At 41.1% G+C, this 19,305-nt stretch overlaps 1 protein-coding gene across 1 annotated transcript in view; it reads left to right on the top strand.

Annotated features, from left to right (window-relative positions):
• Window positions 1-19,305, top strand: part of CTNND2 (catenin delta 2) — a 509,931-nt gene that overhangs the window by 231,016 nt on the left and 259,610 nt on the right. The gene's annotated exons all lie outside the window — the stretch shown is intronic.

Below are 19,305 nucleotides of genomic sequence, written 5' to 3'. Positions count from 1 at the left end.
TGGGGGACAAGAGGGTCTCAAATGTGGGTTCTTTCTCCCCTCCATATAGGTATACACATGTTCATTCATTCATGAATTATCTTGGGTCACTCCATGTAAAACAGTATTGTAAAGTGGTTGCATTTCAGCCAATCTGTCTGTACCATTGATCCATCCATAATGTAACAATGCATGGTCTCACACATCAGCTGTATTGTTGTGCAAGCCTTAGTTGTGGAGTGTCCTAAATAACTCTATATTTGTAACCCTGCATACAACAATGAAATCAGTTGTGGCACTTAATACATGAACCAGTCTGCACTCGGCATGCTTGAAGCCAAAATAGGTTCTAAATAGACATGTGGAGAACTAACATCCGACATTATTGTGGTGTCATTCATGTCTATGAGATTTTTATTTATTTATTTATTTATTTTGCAGTCTTGATCTTGTATAGAGGAGTATTGTGGATTTTATCAAATGCAAAAGAGATTGTTTGTATTACCAGAAAATTGGTTTCATTCTGCTCGAGTCTTTTTTGTATGTGCATTTTTAGACATAAGATTTCTTGACTTTAACATTTTGATTACTTTTTTTTTTTTGTTCTCTGTGGATCCAGAAGTCAGTGAGGGCCATCCAAAGAAGAAAAATCCTGCCATTTAATTTGACTCATAAATACCAAACCCTTCATTGCATGATACAGACCAAGACAGTCAACAAAAATATCGCCAGGGGGCCTGTCTCAGTCAAGCATAAAAAAAGAGCAGGCTGGTTCGGTAGGAGTCCTGCTTATATCCATGATGAGCAAACGTTACAATTAAATTGTAAAATGAATAAGGAGTTAGCGAGAGGAATGAGGATGATTTCATGTTAGCAGCTGTAAACTTGATTGGATGAAACCAGAGTTATATAGTGTGTGAAAACATTCAAAAGATGGGGAGATGACAGCATTGTATTTTCCAGGTATGGGAGACCCAAAATGAGTACGTTTGGTTTACCACCAGTGTGGTGTCATGGCCAGAGGGTTGTACTTAACTTGGGGAAAACATGAACCTCACAGAATGAGCTTGGGCCGATCATTCTCTCTTGACCTAACCTACTTCATAAGGTTGTTCTGAAGACCCAATAGGATCGTCCTCATCAATATGTGTTCCTCTCAGCTCCGAAGGTCAGATAGAAATGTGATTGACTGATTCTATGCAAATTAACCACAATGTACACCCTAGGAACAGCAATCTAAGCAGCAGCCCCAACCTAAACAGAATTTTGGGGAGGAAAGAATGAAGAAACCCAACAGTCAACAAATAATTATCACTGCACACATGACTTATTTAATTTTAAAGTATTCTAAACAATGTTTTATGAAGCAGCCCATCTACTGTCATGGATCAGTTCTACATATACCAAAGACAGCTGAGAAATTAAAAAAGAAACTGAAGATCTACAGCAGGGGACCTCAACCTTGCTGAGCCTGTGGGCACTTTTGGATTTTTGAGAAAGGGTAGTGTGGTGTAGTGTTTAAGGGTGGCAGATGCTAATCTGGAGAACCAGATTTGATTCTCCACTAGTCCACATGAAGCCTGCTCGGGCCAGTTGCAGGTCTCTCCAAGCTCTCTCAGCCCCTACCTACCAAGGAGCCTTTTGTAGAGGGGAGGGAAGGGAAGGCGATTGTAAGCTGCTTTAAGAATCCTGACGGTAGAGAAAAGTGGGGAATAATAACTCTTCTTCTTCTAGTGAGTATCTCCATAAAATGGTGGGACCAGTCACTGAATAGCTGCTATAGGGAGGGGCAGTCATAAAAAGATGCAGGTTTCCAAGGTAAGTGTCATCTTGTGTTGGAACCATAATGTTTCTGAATGGGTGAACCAAAGGTCCAGTGAGAAGTAGGCCATCCAGAACTGGCTCTTAGCTTTGTGGAAGAATTTGGTATTTTTGGGGGGAAAACATCTAGTGGGGACCAGAAAATAGGTTGATAAGCACCATGGCTCCCATGGGCACTGTGTTCAAGATCACTGTTCTACAAGGATTCTGACTTCTGGGCAAAATCCCTCTCTCATCGTGCTCACAGTTCTGCTTATAACAACTGTGTCCTCTATGGAATTGGGTGTCAAACATAAGGCCCGAGGGCTGGATCCGGCCTCTTGATGGCTCTTATCCGGACCGCGAGCCAGCTGAGGCAGCCACCCTCCTACTCCCACCTCCCTCCCAGTCCTGATCTGGGTTGCTGAGGCAGTCATCTCCCCCAGTCCCGAGATGTCAATTATCAAAGATTGTCAAATAAAAGAAAATCCTGTAAGAGTGTTATTGTTTTAAGCATGTTTGTATTTTAAGTAAAAAAAATAATAATAAAAAATATTAGTTGGCTTTGCCTGTGTCTTCTGTATAGTTTGTATCTCCGGTACCTGGCATTACATTTTATGGTACACATGGCCTGGCCCGACCAAGTGACATTTATGTCACATCCGGCCCTCCTAACAAATGAGTTCGACACCTCATGCTATGGGTTGCCTTGTTTGCTGTCACTGCTCAGTTCTGTCCTGCTTGGCTTTCAGTAAGGCACAGCCAGGCCTCACTGGCAGTCTTTAAGCAGAGGGTTGACAAGCACTTATCAGGGATTCTCTAGGCTGATCCTGCATTGAGCAGGGGGTTGGACTAGATGGCCTGTCTGCCCCTTCCAACTCTATGATTCTATGATATACAATATTAGATAATAATTATATTGTAAGTGTTCAAGGAAACTGCAGATCATTTCTGATGTTGGAATGGAAGGCATAGATTTTTTTCCAGTTTATGAATATAATTAAGGATAATACATTTTACAAATTTGGTCTTCATTCAGCTGAAACCACAAGGGCTGCTTCACAAGAAGTGATGTTCCTATATGGAAATAATGTGAAGAAGAAGAGTTGGTTTTTATACCCCTCTATTCTCTACCTTTAAGGAGTCTTAAACAGGCTTATAATCGCCTTTCCTTCTTTTCCCCACAACAGACACCTTGTAAGGTTGGTGGGGCTGAGAGAGTTCGGAGAGAACAGTGACTGGCCCAAGATCACCCAGCTGGCCTCGTGTGGAGGAGTGGGGAAACCAATCAAGTTCACCAGATTAGAGTTCGCCGCTCTCTTAACCACTATGCCTCGCTGGCTCTCTAAGGGTCCTTGCTCCTTCTCCAGAGCAGTGAGGAGGTTCCAAGTGAAAATTTATTTTTATTTGTATGAAGGCAGCTACTCACTGGTTCTTCCTTCACAATGGCCCATGACTGCCATGTTGGGGAACCTGTTACCTGTGTTGGCTCAATCTGATATACTTATGTATGTAGTCAGGTAGTGTCCACTACTTTATTATTTATTCAACACTTTAAACCATAGAGCACTGTCCCTAGCCTCATGGAGTGGGAATGTTATGCGCTGTCAAGAACTGAGATAATTTTCAGTGCATATTGATGCAGCAGCAGAACTTGAGACTTGTGGTGGTGAACCACACATCAAGTGTCGCTTCCTTGCCCTGGGGTGCAAGGCTTTTTAGCTAAATCAGACTACAGGCTGATCACATCTTCCACTTTTCTACAAGCCTGCTATTGAAGATGCAATGAAGATGCCCAAGTTTATAAATCTAACATAGCAGGAATGTTTCAGTGCAGCATAAATATCCTCTATAGTGAATAAATTAATGAGGGAATATATTTACGAACCAATAATTGTGAGTAATGCTACTCATTAAAGCAAATGGAATTCTTACTCTTGTTATAACTAGCAGATCATTGGGATTCTGTGGTTCTATGTTTCTGTTTCTTTAATCATTATATTTAGGTTTTTTAAAGTTAGGCTTAAAAAAAATAAGTAGTTTTATACCCCTGTAATTGTGCTGTATTTGGATGAATGTATACTGCTGATTTACAGCAGAAAAAAAGTTTAATCACAGACTAGTCCAATTGAGGAAGCAAGTAATTGTCTAAAAATGTGCTCAGATGCTGAAAAATACAACTAAGAATGGGTGATAGTTAAAAATAAAAACCACCAAACAACCGTGCTCATTCTGTTTTCTTCACCACCTTCTGCAATCAGGAGTGTAATTTGCAAATGAAGTAAATGTAGTCCTGCATACCATTTCCCGACCCAACTTACTTAGATCATCATTAGCATTAAGGGTAAACATGATATACATTGTCGGGTAGATGACATGCTATAGGTGTGCGGGTTTTTTGGTGGATTGTCCCATGCCGGTTAGGGTTGCCAGGTCCCACTTCGCCATCGGCGGAATGTTTTTGGGGCAGAGCCTGAGGAAGACGGGGTTTGGGGAGGGGAGGGACTTCGATGCCATAGAGTCCAACTGCCAAAACAGCCATTTTCTCCAGGTGAACTGATCTCTATCGGCTGGAGATCAGTTATAATAGCAGGAGATCTCCAGCTAATACCTGGAGGTTGGCAACTCTAATCCCCCTTCCCCGCAACTTCCTGTACATAGAAAGTCAGCATTTAAGGAGGTAGTTGGACTAGAATCCTCCTCCTTCAGATGCTAAATTTGTACGTGCAGATAGAGTGGTTGTCAGGGTGTAAAGTTTGGGAGAGTATTCAAACTGGTAATTGCCCACATGGCAGTTTGAAATCCACAATATTATGACATATTTTCGATCTGATTCTGCAATTTATGCTTAGGCTGCAAAACACTGGTTATGACAGCCCTGTACATAGCAAGTATACAATGTGGCGCACAATCATTTTCTCAGTTAAAATATAATGGTTGCATAGATTGATCATAGATTGCTGTGGTTGATGTGGATGCTTTATGATAATACAACCATCCAGGTTAGATGTGGGCCAGAGGGGCAAATGATAGGAAAGTTTATTATGAAGTCCGTAGTTAAGCAGGGATTTCTGATGGCTCCATCACTTTTTGATTTAGCACCTGCTCTTAAACAAGATGAACTTCACTTGCCAAAACTTGGGGCCTTAGAAATACCCATTTTATTATATGGTGATGATCTGGTGTTAATATAATGATCTATTGGGCTACAAAGATTAATACGGTTCTTCTCTAAGTACTGTCAAGAACATGGGTCGATGAACAATATCTATTGGTTTTTACAAAAGCGAGACAAGATCTAAGATATAAATGGATTTTAGAGGATAATGAACGAGTAGGTTAGGTCTTTTAAATATCTGAGAGTGATTTTTGATGCACATTTAACTTGGAAACCTCTGTGTAAGGCTGTGATGGCACATCAGCTTTTTTCCTACAGGAAAGGTGGACAGTATTTTCTGGCAGCAGTCACACCTTTTATCACTACGGTATTGCCTCAACTACTACATGGGGCAATAATCTAAGTCCATAGGATAAATGAGACTATAGATTGGCTGCTAATACAATGCTTGCATCAAATCTGTGGGATTCCTAAATATGTAGCTGGCACTGCCCTTAGACTGGAACTTGGCCCGCATTCCGTTGAAGCTAGGGCTCAGATACTGCAAACAATTCTCATTTATGCTTCATAAGGCATATAACAATACAAACAGTTACATTCCGTATCTGTTACATTCGTGGACAATGTCCACAATTACATATGTAGCCACAATGAGAGGATCGTACAGTCCTAGAGTGAATAAACTAGGAAAGTGTCCGTCTCTTCAGAAGGTAAGGTGATGAAACGATTCGACAGAAGTCCGGTTTCCTTTCTGTTTCGGCTTGATAACAGCCTTCCTCAGGGGCCACTATATAAACAAAATAACGATGTGCAGTATAACGGCATAAATAATACTTACAAACATGCTTACTAACAGGAAAGATATATCAAATTATCAAGATACTTACACGCTAGTTGTAAATTACAATGCTTCCGCGTTGTCAAAGTGGCCATGTTACCGCCCCAACTAAATAGAGTACAGTCACGTGAGTACATAGTACGGCTCGACTTTAACAATTTAAAGATACAGAGTTCTAAATATACTGTGAACATCATAGCTGACACTTATACAGTTCGACAATTATAACAGACAATTTTAGTAAATTCTTACAAATAGCATGTTAAGTCCAGCGCAGTATTTAAGCCTTTAGGATAGATCTTCCCTGTGGTTGGATTTGTAATTTCTTTCACAGTCAGCATAAACCTACAGCTTAAACAAGAACAATCTATAATTACCATTAGGCAGATTTGATTTGGTGCTCTTGTGAGAAGTATTTTGTACAAGCATATCCCTAAAGGATCTCGTGCGTTTATATGCCACACGAGGTGGCAGTGCACATCCTGGTAAATGTTGCACCAGGTGCCAATGTCTATAAATAACTCGCCGAATTAGGGGGGACATTGATGTGTACTGCAACACACAAGTAAGGTGTTCGTCCTTCTGGATAGGTGATTCTACAAGTAGCTCTGCTCAAGGTTTCAGTTGGGCTTTACATTTTGCCCGTTCTATCACGTGTGCTGGGTAACCTCGATGTTGTAAATCTTGTGTAAAGCGCCTCATGGAATGATTATTGTCTGAATTATCAGATAAATTCCTTTTAAGTCTTAAGAATTGGCTAAAAGGAAGATTATCCTTCAGGTGGAGCGGGTGGAAAGAGTTGTAGTGCAGAAAGGTATTCCGTGCCATTGGTTTAGTGTAAGGACGGACACCTAAATTACCGTCAAGTTTCTTATATACGGTAACATCTAAATATGGAATAGATGTGTTGTTGCATTCCCCACTGAGGGTAATATTGGGATCTTGCAAGTTAATACAGTTGCAAAATTCGTGAAAGTTGTGTGTGTCAGTCATGACCAGAAACAAATCATCCACGTACCTAACATACGAGATGATATTATTACTAAATGGGTTGTTATGTAGAATGTGCGCATGCTCAAAGGCCACCATGTATATGTTGGCTATAGACGGGGCGCATGCACTGCCCATGGCAACCCCATGTTTCTGCATGTAGAATGTGTTGTCATATACAAAATAATTTTTCTCTGTTACTATATCCAATAAATTCAATAAAAATTGAGTCAGGGGTTGCAAAGACAGACGGGTGTCAAGAAGTGTCGCAATTATTGTTCGTACCTCGTCCGTCGGTACATTAGTGTAGAGGGCGTTAACATCTAACGTACACAATATTGAGTTTAAAGGAACCTTCACTTGTTCCATTCTAGTGATGAAGTGTCTAGTATCCTTGATATAAGTGCTCGTTGCCATAGTAAAAGTATTAAGTAAATATTTAGCTAGTGGTCTACCCAAAGGTGGGCGTGTGGGTTTGTGGATTTTAGGTAGGATGTAGAATTTTGGTATTTTCGGGAATTCATTATAAAGAAACTCTGCCGTTTCTTTCGATATATGGTCACTTGCCAAAGCTTCATTGATCACTGTGCGGATGATGAGTTGTATTTCATCCGTCGGATCATGGGACAATTTTTGATAGAATTGATTATTGTTAAGCTGTCTATGGATTTCACTATTATAATCTTCGATGGACAAAACAACTATGGCCCCGCCCTTATCAGCCGGTTTCACCACAATATCAGGTTGGTTGGCCAAATTAGTAACAAGATCATTTCTCCGGTTCATGGAATCAGGCTATAATGGAGAAATTGAATATTTACAATGCCCAGAGAAAGTAGTTTCTACATTAGGGTGGCCCCTATCCTGTAAGATTTTCAAGCAGTTGATTATGAAGATTGATATCAATAGTATCATTGCCAAGCTAGGCATGTTCACTCTACTCTCCCTATGGGAATCCCACCTGTCTTTACAATCCAAGATACTTACAGTTCCAAGATATAGGTGAGCAATTATGCTTGCAGGATTAAATGCACTACCGTGTGCAATCTCTGAAGGCCATGCATTAGATATACAATTTTTCAGGGAGATACTGCAGTTGTGGTATAGGGATTATAGAAATTGTGAAGGATGTTCTATTTGAATGTCCATTGTATAAGGAAGCTAGAGAGAAATGGATCTATCCACTTACGTTCCAGTGAAATGAGCTTCTTCTAGATATTTTAATTACTAAAATGCTAATGGATTTTAGGACAGCAAATATTATTTTCTTAGCTAAACTCCTTGTTCATACCCATTTAGCTGAGAAGGGATTTGGAGGGGGGAGGAGGGGAACTAGCAGATTGTCTGGTGAGAAGGTAATAATTGTTGTACTTTGTAATCTTTGACAAAACATCAGCATAGAATCATAGAGTTGGAAGGAACCACCAGGGTCATCTAGTCCAACCCCCTGCACAATGCAGGAAATTCACAACTACCTCCCCCACACACACACCCAAAGTGACCCCTACTCCATGCCCAGAAGGTGGCCAAGATGCCCTCTCTCTCAAGATCTGCCTAAGGTCATAGAATCAGCATTGCTGACAGATGGCCATCTAGCCCCTGCTTAAAAACCTCCAGGGAAAGAGAGCTCACCACCTCCCGAGGAAGCCTATTCCACTGAGGAATCGCTGTAACTGTTAGAAAATTCTTCCTAATGTCTAGATGGAAACTTTTGATTTAATTTCAACCCGTTGGTTCTGGTCCAACCTTCTGGAGCAACAGAAAATAACTCAGCACCATCCTCTATGTGACAGCCCTTCAAGTATTAGAAGATGGTTATCATATCACCTCTAAATCTTCTCCTCTTCAGGCTAAATATATCCAGCTCCTTCAACCTTTCCTCATAGGACTTGGTCTCCAGACCCCTCACCATCTTTGTTGCCCTCCTCTGGACACGTTCCAGCTTGTCTACATCCTTCTTAAATTGCGGTGCCCAAAACTGAACACAATACTCTAGGTGAGGTCTAACCAGAGCAGAGTAAAGCGATACCATCAGCAGAATTGAGACCATTTCTGTTCTTGGGCTCAAAGCTAGAATATATGACTTAGAGCAAGCTAAAGGTGAAGTAAAGGTGAAGACCAGTAAGCTGAAAGGATAGAATCTGAATGGTCAGTCTGATGCAGGGATCCCCAACCTTTTCAAGCCAACTGCAGGAGTTGAAGCCTACTACCATAGGAGGCTGAACCAACCACAGAATTCCAGGGAATGAGGTTGCACATAATGCAAGTAGTAACTCTTCAAAATTTCAAGCAGAATCTCTGTTTAACAGGTTGACTTTAAAATGACTCCATGCAGTAGTGAAGATCCTTGTGCTGTGGTAGCAGATGTCACTGAAGCGACTTTTAAAATATCTCCACAACCAATCAGAAGCCCTGCTGGGCAAAAGCCCCACCTGGCCCTGACCTCATTCTAAAAACACTTGGCAGGATCCAGGAAACATATTGGTGGGCACCACACAGGCATGCTGTCGGGAACTCCTGGTCTGTGGGAACAGGATGAAGACCGTAACTTGGAGACATGGACCGACAGACCAGGATTAAAGCCGGAGGTAGAAAACAGGTTTCAGCTAAGCATGAGGTAGAGTCCAGCCCCCTCGCTCAAGATACGTGCTGTGCTGGGCAGAATTTGCCCTCAGGAAGAGCGAGCTACAGTGTGAATGTCAGAGGGACCTTCCTACAGGCTTCTCTGAACAGACGTTACTTAAAGACACTTATAGCATACTGAGATTTTGCTTTAAAATTAGTCTTCTAGAACATTTTTTTTTCTTTGTGAGAGATAGTACGCCACGTTTATTGGGTCTAGATGACCCTTTGGTTCTTCATTAAATATGTGGATGTCCAGTCCCTTCTATCTCGTCTGTTGTTGGTCGTGCTGATTCTGTAGCTGAAATTGCAGCATGGTGAAATGTTCCTTAGCTAGTGAGAGCTTATGTCTGCAGGGCAATAAATGGTGAGTTCTGGACTTTCATTTGTTTTTACTGGTCACCAGTCAATATAGAACAATTTAGAACATACTTTCAGATGTCATGTTTCTCATATTTTACCAATTCATGTATAAACGGAGATGTACTCCTGTGCACAGGAATGCAACCTGACTACTTGTGCCTGCCGAACCACCTTCAAGAATACTCATGATGCTCACATTTTTGCCGCAGTCTGTAGTACATGCACATAGTTTATTCACAACAAAGAAACTGGCAGAACAACTAATCTGTATTAAATGTTTAGGGTAATTTTATTCATGATTTTGCAGTGTAATCATTGGTACCTGAATGGAGTTTCTTCAAATTTTGAAGGTACACAGATTTGAGAATGGGAATATGGCTTATTGGTCACATCCATGTTTATATTCATATGGATTGTAATGCAGGATTTGATTTGAAAATTGTTGCCTGGCTGCACTATTCCAGAAACTGAGGGGTCTAAAAAAATCAAATAGTTCAAGAAGTCAGAAAGAGGGATTATTTACACATTAAGGAGAACACAGGTTGGGTCCCCCATGTGTCCTATGTGACAATCAGACATGAGTCTAGTTTCAGCCGGGGAGGGCAGGCTAGAAATATAATAAATGTAATAAGTGATAATGATGATGAGTTGTGGATTCTCAACTCCTGCATGCAGAGTGTGCAGTTTGGAGCTTGACTGCAATATATTGGGAAGGGCTTCAGCACTGTTTTCCTTATCTGAAGTGGTCTCCAGATGGTACTATAGGCCGAGTGGGGACACCCACAAACATACACGTGGGTTGGGGACCCCACACTAACCTGAGTACTTTATAGTGTGTAATCACCTTTCCTACCACAGTCACCATTGGGTTGTAGTTGGCATTTGGGAACAAGAGAGGTCAGTTTCTGGATCCCTTTGTGCATCTCATCGTAGGGAGTCAGGTAAGGTGCCGATTGTTTTGCTTAGTTCTCAGCTGCACATTCTCAGCTGTATATTTTTGCTTGCTGCTTGCCACAATATATTTGAAATTCTTTGTGACACCTGATGATTTGAAAAGTGCATATGTCCTGTGTTTGAAAAAAGCACAAGTAAAATCAGCTGTTAAAATGTAAATACACATAAAATTTCAGCTTTGGAAGGACTGTGTTTTGGAACCTACAATAATTGCATATTACGACAAGGAAGCTGAGAACCAAACGAAATAATGAATGTATCAGTATCAAGAATTCCAAGGACTTTGCCCACAATCTGCACCATATGGTTCCCAAAATCCAGAATATTTAACCATTAAGACTCAAAAATATGGTGATAGTTCATGAGCAGAAGTCAGAAAAAAACTTCACTTTCAAATCTCATTCATGTTAATGCTAAAACCATAACATATACAAATATTAGCTGCATGTGCTGTGAGATCCTAAGAATGCTTAGTGAGAAGTAACTTGTACAGAATTCATTGGAGCTTACTGTCAAATAAGCATGGGTTTGGAGCCATTTTTGAGTACTCATAACTATTACGATGAAAAGGCCCTGCTTTGTTTTAAAAATTTGTTTCCATTTTAGAAGAGGCGTTCCATCCTGTGTGGGAGAAGGTGGAATACTTCTTCTTAAGGTGATGCCTGCCATCCAGGGGTTTTGCTAAGTTTTTGTATTTTGAAAAAAAAAATCAAAACTTTAAAAAACCCTCTGCTGTCTGATTAACCAGGGTGCCTTCATTTTTAGTCAGTGAAAAGAGTTTTTAATCAACCTAAGCAGTTAATTGACTGGAAATGTAACCCTAGTTTCAGTCAAGTGTCTTTTTATATGTACTCTTGTCATTGTCATTAAATAAGAAGGAAAGGTACTTTGTTATACTTGGCTGTCATACTAGAGCAAATATATCTCTTTTAACATATAAAATATTAATTAAAGCTAATAAAAAGTGGTATCTCTCTCTTACTTCTTAGCTGTCTTTGCCTCCTTAGGTGTGTGCCTGAGATAATTTAAGAGGTAGACTGAAATGACAAAGATAGCTTTAAAGCCAAGCAGAAATCTAGTAAAGAGAGAGAGAGAAGATTATGTGTTATAACTGAAACCTTACAGAGGGAAGAAAATTATAGACAGAATGTCTCTGTCTAGTTTTTGTTCGTTTTAGGTTTCCCAAACGGGAAAAATCCACAACTTGAAAAATGTTGAGGAACATTTAATTCATTAAGGACAAAGACAAAACAGTGTGTCAAAAAGAAGAGTGAGAAAGATAGGTCAAGCTCTAAAATAGGTTAAGTTTGGCACTTAGGCACTGCAAATCAGGGTCCTTTTTGAGACAAAAATTGGAATAAACCTCTATACACATGTTACAGTGAACACATGTTCAGCATACATGCATCTGTTTATAAGAAAGAGAGAATGCACATTCACTTGAAAAATAAAACTGAGAAGCAGTTTCCCTGATGAATGCGGGTTTTAAATTACATATACCCACTGAATGTAATGTATGAATTACTCAGTACAAATACAAAAAAAAATGATTATACGTACATGGATTGTATGTACATACACTATAACGTGCAGGGATAATGTATATCAAAATGAAGTATTAAGGGCAGATCATTCAGGTATTCATTCAGCATTTATGATAGGCTGTTGTTTTTATTAAAGATGTTTATAAATAGAATATGCATGTTAAACTGATATGGAAGAAGATGATTACACAAACAAATTACTACCATAATTTCTTTTTTTTTTTTTTTCTTTTTTTCTTTTTGCATTTGAATGCAAACCTTGAATTTTCACAAAGGTCAGTGGAAATTGCCCAGGCAAGACTGTGGTCTCTGCTACAGTTTTTCTTTTTAGTACCTTTAATTAAAATGTAATATTGTTGTCCTTTTATTAAAATGTGGCTTAAAACACATCATTTTTTGAAAGAGTGACAAGTATGGTAGATGAAGGGAATGCTGTAGATGTAGTGTACCTTGATTTCAGTAAAGCCTTTGATAAAGTCCCCCATGATCTTCTTGAAGCAAAGCTAGTAAAATGTGGGTTGGACACTGCTAGTGTTAGGTGGATTGGTTGACCAACTGAACCCAAAGGGTGCTCATTAATGGCACAACTTCATCCTGGAGAGGAGTGACCAGTGGGGTGCCACAAGGGTCTGTCCTGGGACCAGTACTATTTAATATTTGTATAAATGACTTGGATGATGGATGCTAATCAAATTTGCAGATGACACCAAGTTAGAAGGGGTAGTTAATACCCCAGAGGACAGGGTCAGAGTTCAGAATGACCTTGATAGACTGGAGAGCTGGGCCATACGCAATAAAATGGATTTCAATAGGGAGAAGTGTAAGGTACTTCACCTAGGCAGAAATAACATAAGGCACAGGTACAAGATGGGAGATAGTTGGCTTGACAACAGTACATGTGAAAGAGATCTGGGAGTCTTAGTGGACCACAAACTGAATATGAGTCAACAGTGTGAGATAGCGGCTAAGAAGTCCAATGCAATTCTGTGATCTTTTAGACCACCGCCACACTGATGCTGGTTTTTTGGGTCAGACCTTCAAAGGCTGCGCTCCTTTCTCCAAGATTGGGGACAGAGAGTGGTGCTTGGAGATGAAATATTGCAGCAGCGCCCTTTGGTGTGTGGGGTTCCACAAGGGGCGATGTCTCCCCTATGTTGTTTAACATCTATATGCTCCCTCTCGCCCAGGTTGTCAGGAGTTTCAAGCTAGGGTGTTATCAATATGCTGATGACACCCAGCTTTATCTGCTGATGGAAGGCCTTGTTTGTTTATTGTTGTTACAGCCAATGGCCAGCAGAGAATTACAAAACAGTGCAGGTACATATATACCGTTAAGTGAAAGCAGAGAGAACAGAATAAGATATCCTAAAAAGGACAAGTTAAAATACATTTATCAACATATTAAAATATTGTAATAAATAAATAAATAAATAAACATTATACCTTGGTTCACCCATCACTCATCATCTGATGCATCGCAAATAGTATAACCCTTTTTGTTTTGAACATTCCTTTTGGTAATGGCCTTCCAACAAAATTTAGCTACATCATAGGATATAGCGGGATTTTTATCCTCGAGCTGAAATAGAATAATTAAACTCTCTTTAGTTACATATTGATGTAACAGGCCAAATAGTTGTAACCAGGGTTCAATTATGGATCTTCTAAGTTCCAAATAAAATTCGCAATGTAATAAAATGTGTGACAGGGACTCTTCCACTCCCGTGTTTCATAAGCATTTTCTCAGCCCTCTGGGTTGATTTAAAAATCTACCCAGGAGAACAGCCAAGGGGAGGGCATCAAATCGTGTTCTAGAGAATGCCCATCTCAGTTGAGTGATGTAATGTTGATGAGATATGGGACCATGGCTTTGCCACCACAAAATAATAAATCCCTATACACCCCAGAAAGTTGTGCAATCTCCGACTGAAACTCCATATCACACAAGCATTGGTGGACTATAGCTTTTGTTCTGTCCATCCCTAGGTCCATCAAACGTGCCGGATTGATGCCAACTGAAGAAAGTGTATGGATTATAAACAGATTGAACTCTTTCCAAAGTGGTGAAATTATTATAAAAGCCCAATTGTGCACCGTAACAAAGTTGGGATAAGGATTTGGCATTAAAAACCTTTATGGTCGCAGGTATACATCCCCCGCCCCTTGTCCTAATGAATCTTATAATAGCATTGGCACTCCTTTGCACTGACATAATCACAGATTGGGTATGAGCAGTACTCTTGCCATTATATGAGAATACTACTCCCAAGTATCTATTCTAAAGGATTTAATTTGCTCAATCTAACGTTCATTGATTTGCCATGATGATTTCCTATATCGTGAATTAAAACACATTATCTTGGACTTCTCATAATTAATCTCTAATTAAATTAGCTGGCATTGTCGTGTTAGTTTCTCCAGTGCAGATTTTAACCCCGTCTTAGTTAATGCAAAGACAACTGCGTCATCCGCATGCATAAGAATAGGATGTTTTTTCTGTGCGGATAAATATGGGGCAGTCACTTCCTCGTTCTGCAAGCATGTTAGTAAAGAATTTATGTAAATATTAAAAAGAAAAGGGGCTAGAAGGCAACCTTGTCTGACCCCTCTCCGTGTGGGTATGGGGTTAGACAGTTGGCCATCCAAACTAACTCTTATCTGCAAACTTGTATTTTTGTGTATTTATATAATTAGATGGAGAAGCCGTTTATCCATTGTGGAGTTCCTAATAGATGGCCATCCAGACTCTGCCCTGGTCACACTGGCCAGGTGCTTGTAAGCCATGATTGAATGGATGAAGCAAAACTGGCTGAAACTATATCCATTGAAGACGGAGGTCCTGTGGCTCAGCCGTGGTGGCTCTGGGGTGGGGTGCCAACTCCCGGCTCTTGACGGCATGCAGTTGACACTTATGTCTGGGGTCAGGAGCCTGGGTGTGACCCTTGATGCCTCCTTGTCAATGGAGGCACAGGTCACAGCCGTGGCCCAGTAGGCGTTTTACCATCTCCGCTGGGTCCGGCAGTTGTTGCCTTACCTCCCCAACTTAGCTATGGTAATCCATGCGACAGTCACCTCTAGGCTAGATTACTGCAACTTGCTCTACATAGGTCTGCCCTTGAAAGCACCAGCTGGTACAGAATGCCACAGTGCGGCTCCTCGTGGGGATCTCACTGCAGCAGCGGGCGCATATTACGCCAGTGCTCTACCAACTGCACTGGCTCCAGCTGGAGTATCGGGTCAGGTTTAAGGTGCTTGTTATGACCTTTAAAGCCTTATACAGACTGGGACCCTCGAATCTGCAAGATCACCTCTCCTGGTATGTGCCCCAGAGGATTTTACCATCATCTAACACCAACTTACTGGTGGTCCCTGACCCAAAGAGTGTCTGGCTGGTCTTGACCAGGGCCAGGGCCTTCTCTGCCCGGGCCCCTGCCTGGTGGAATAGCCTCTCCAGTGAGACCAGGGTTCCACAGGGCCTGCAAGATAGACCTATTCTGCCTGGCTTATGACTGAGGCCCGCAACGGTATCCTGTATAAATGCTGGCCTCCCTACTCCTGCCCTGCTTACCCTTTATGCTACTCTATGGGGTCTCATTCTCCAGCATGCCCTATTGTTGTCAGCTGTACAATTAAGGGTGCCATCAGATACATGCTATCCTTTATTTAATGATTTTATAGGGCTGGTTTTAATTGTTGTTTTAAAATGTTTTTAATTCTTGTTATATTGTGTATTTGATTGATCTGAGGCTGGCTTTTGCTGGGGAGGGTGGGGTAGAGATGTGATTAAATAAATAAATATAAATGAGCCCATTTTTCCAGTGCTGATATCGCCACGTGGGAGGGGGACCAACTCTCTGCTTGGGCCCCCACCAGCCTACCCGCTCTTCATGGTCTCAAACAGGCTCTGAATGGCATTACCAGGTAAGGTTTCATGCCCTAAATTTTAAGGAACAGGAGGGCCCCCCAAGAAATATCTGGACAAGCCTTGTTTTCTGCTGGCACCAGATGCTTCTATTAGTGGAAGACTGAGAGCCATTTTCACCGATTTCCTCCTCTCTTTCCAGACCTCCACTGTGCCCCCTACTGTTTTGGTTCTAGTTTTTCTTCTTCTGTGTGTTCTTGCTCTACGTTTCGTTGGAATATGTTGCTTATGTAAAATGAAGCCAGCTATAGCTGGCACTTCTAGGCACTTTGCCAAGGTTTGCATAGCACAGTGGTTCTCCAACAGTTCTATATTTGGAAATACTAAAAATGAAAAATAGAATACAAATGTGTTCAGTGTTGGCTGATGTGTCATTCCGGTGTTTCATTCTGGGGAAGGGGAAAGTAATGTGGAGTTACTTTGCCAGTGGGCCCCGAAAGGTGTAAATAAGTTGAGAAGAGAATCCAGAAGAGTACAAAAACTTAAGAAGTGGATTGTACTTCAGAAAAGTTTCAGAACCACTGCTAGTTCATTCTTTCACTTCATGCAAAACACAAAACCATTCTTAGTTGGTCCATCAAACCAGGATGGTTTGGACTTGTTCAAACCACCACGTGAAGCCATGCCTCCGTTAACATATGGGGAGCCAGGAGAGTTCCCAGAGTGGCCCCCAGTCTCCCTGGTGGAAATACTCTTGAATATTGGACGTTTAAAGAAGAGGAAGGCTCCAGGAGAGGATGGGATCCCCCCTGAATTCCTTAAGGAACCCGATGGCTGGTGGGGCCCCTCTTGGCAGCCCTGTTCACATATATTGATGCTACTGGCCACATTCCAAAAGACTGGGGGATGGCGGTGGTGGTTCCATTTTTTAAGAAAAGGAGGAGAGATGAGCCAGCAAATTACAGGCCGATAAGCTTATTAAGCATGATCAGCAAGTTATATGCCGGACACTTGCTTGATAAGTTAGTTGTGGTTAGATCAGGAGAAGGTTATTGTGCAGGCTCAGACAGGTTTTAGAGAAGATAGAGGTACAATTGAGCATTGTATAATTCTTCAACACCTAATAGAAAAATATAGCTCTAAGAATTTGACCTCGCTATACACCACCTTTGTAGACTTTAAGGCAGCTTTTGATTCGATCTCAAGGTCCCGGCTATGGGCCAAACTGGAAGCTTCTTCCATAGACAGGAAGGTCCTTTTTGTTATAAGCGCTCTGTATGCGCAGATGGCAATAATAAGGTACAATAGATATGGACACCTTACAGAACCAATTGAAACATCTAAAGGAGTCAGGCAAGGTTGTCTTCTGGCACCCATGCTTTTTATCTACTATATCAATTATTTGGCTTGTTGTCTGAATTCAGCAGCCTTCCATCCGCCTAAATTGGTGCATCAAAATATTCCGATCCTCCTTTATGCAGATGATGTAGTGATTCTATCGAGGATCCCAGTTGGCATGAAAAGAGCACTGGCCTGTTTAGCTGATTATTGTATTAGTGAATCGCTTACAATAAATGGCAGGGAAACCAAGGTGATGGCTTTTGGCAGACATAGAAGGAAAGGAGCCTGGTTTATAGACGGGGGGAAAATCAAAGAGGTTAAGACCATTAGATACCTGGGGCTGACTTTTCAGGTGAATCGACTACGTTCAGAACATCATAAACAGGTTGCAAACCTTGCCAAGAGATCATCACATAATATTTTTTTAAAAATTCGCACAAGGGGAGCCTATTTTGTCCCAACTGCCTTAAAATTGCTTCAGGCCAAATCAATGAATCAGTTGTTATATGGGACTTTGTTGGGGTCACCTTTATCTAGCTATCTTCTGTTGGAGCGAGTTCAATCTTAAAGATGGAGTCTAGGATTGGCCTCTTCAATTTTTCTCTGGTTGAAAGTGCATGGGGTGACAGAGGGGCTCCTTCCATTACTTCTCCATGATAATTTTAAATTCAGGTGGTGAAAGCAGACTGAACAGAGAATTAGAGGCCTCAGCTTCTCCCCGTACTCCCTCTTGGAACTAAATAGAGATCAAGCAAGGTACACAATTAGACAAAGGCTTTTTGATATGGAATGTCAGAAGGAACTTACGGATTCTCCAGCTTTTTTGGCTCCTATCAGAAATGGATATATTCAAGTACCAGCAGAATATATATCATTCATAGAGCTGCACAAGCAAGGGAGAGCTTTCGCACTAGCGAGATGCTCCGCCTTACCTTCGGCGATTTTACAAGACAGATTTAAGAAGCTTCCAATAACAGAATGGGTGTGCCCTTGTAAGTTGGGGGAATTGGAGTTTATAGAGCATGTTTTGCTCAGGTGCTCCTTCTACGAGGAAGCTCATTGTAAGCTAATCATTCCCCCACTCAGACAAATCGCAGTCAGCTCAGATGAAGGGAGAATTAAGAGTCTCCTCTGGGAAGGGAATGCCCAGATGGCAAGACAGGTAACCACATTTTGTGCAATAGCATATAAAGTTCGACCCCTAATGTTGGACAACTGCAATTAGGTTAATTCATAATTTGGTCAATTTTAGTCTATTATAAATTATTTGGAAATTTTAATTACGAATGTTTTTTGGTTGAACTGCCGTAATTTTTTACCTTTTGTATAAATGACACGTGTTTTTACTGGCTTATGCTGTATTAATAAATCTGAATCTAAATCTGATGGTGAGCATTCATGTCTGGATGTAGGGTCCATCAAACCAGTTTGGTCCATCAAACAAGGAACTGAAGTTGATTAATTAACTGTATTAATTAGTTGTAACCATGGTTTTGTGCAATATCACTCTGAATGCAGACTTAAGCTTAGTTCAGGCTAGAGGTGTGAAGGCCCAGAATAAAACTGTGAAAATTCAGGGGAGGGGAATAAACACCTGTGGCTTCAAAATTTCTGGAAATTTTGCATGTTTAGTTCAAGCACAATGTGAAGCATGGCTTATTGTAGCTGCAGTTAGTTGGTGAAACCAAAATTGTGCCCGCATATGGTCAAGGAATCCTGGCTCATCTTGGCAAATTCTTGCCTCAGTGCTATTCTTTTTTCCCCTTCCTCCCTGCCGTAGACCCAGCTGCTACCCCAGATGGCCTTGCAGTGGCCAGTTGTTGGCAAGGCCTTGCTTCACCATCGACACACTCACCATTGGCTCTTGGAAACAGAAGGGCAGGGAAGCTTCTCT

The sequence above is a fragment of the Euleptes europaea genome, chromosome 8 (assembly GCF_029931775.1).
Source record: "Euleptes europaea isolate rEulEur1 chromosome 8, rEulEur1.hap1, whole genome shotgun sequence".
NCBI lineage: Eukaryota > Metazoa > Chordata > Lepidosauria > Squamata > Sphaerodactylidae > Euleptes > Euleptes europaea.
Note: the sequence above shows the minus strand (reverse complement) of the source record. Positions and strands in the feature narration are given on the sequence as shown.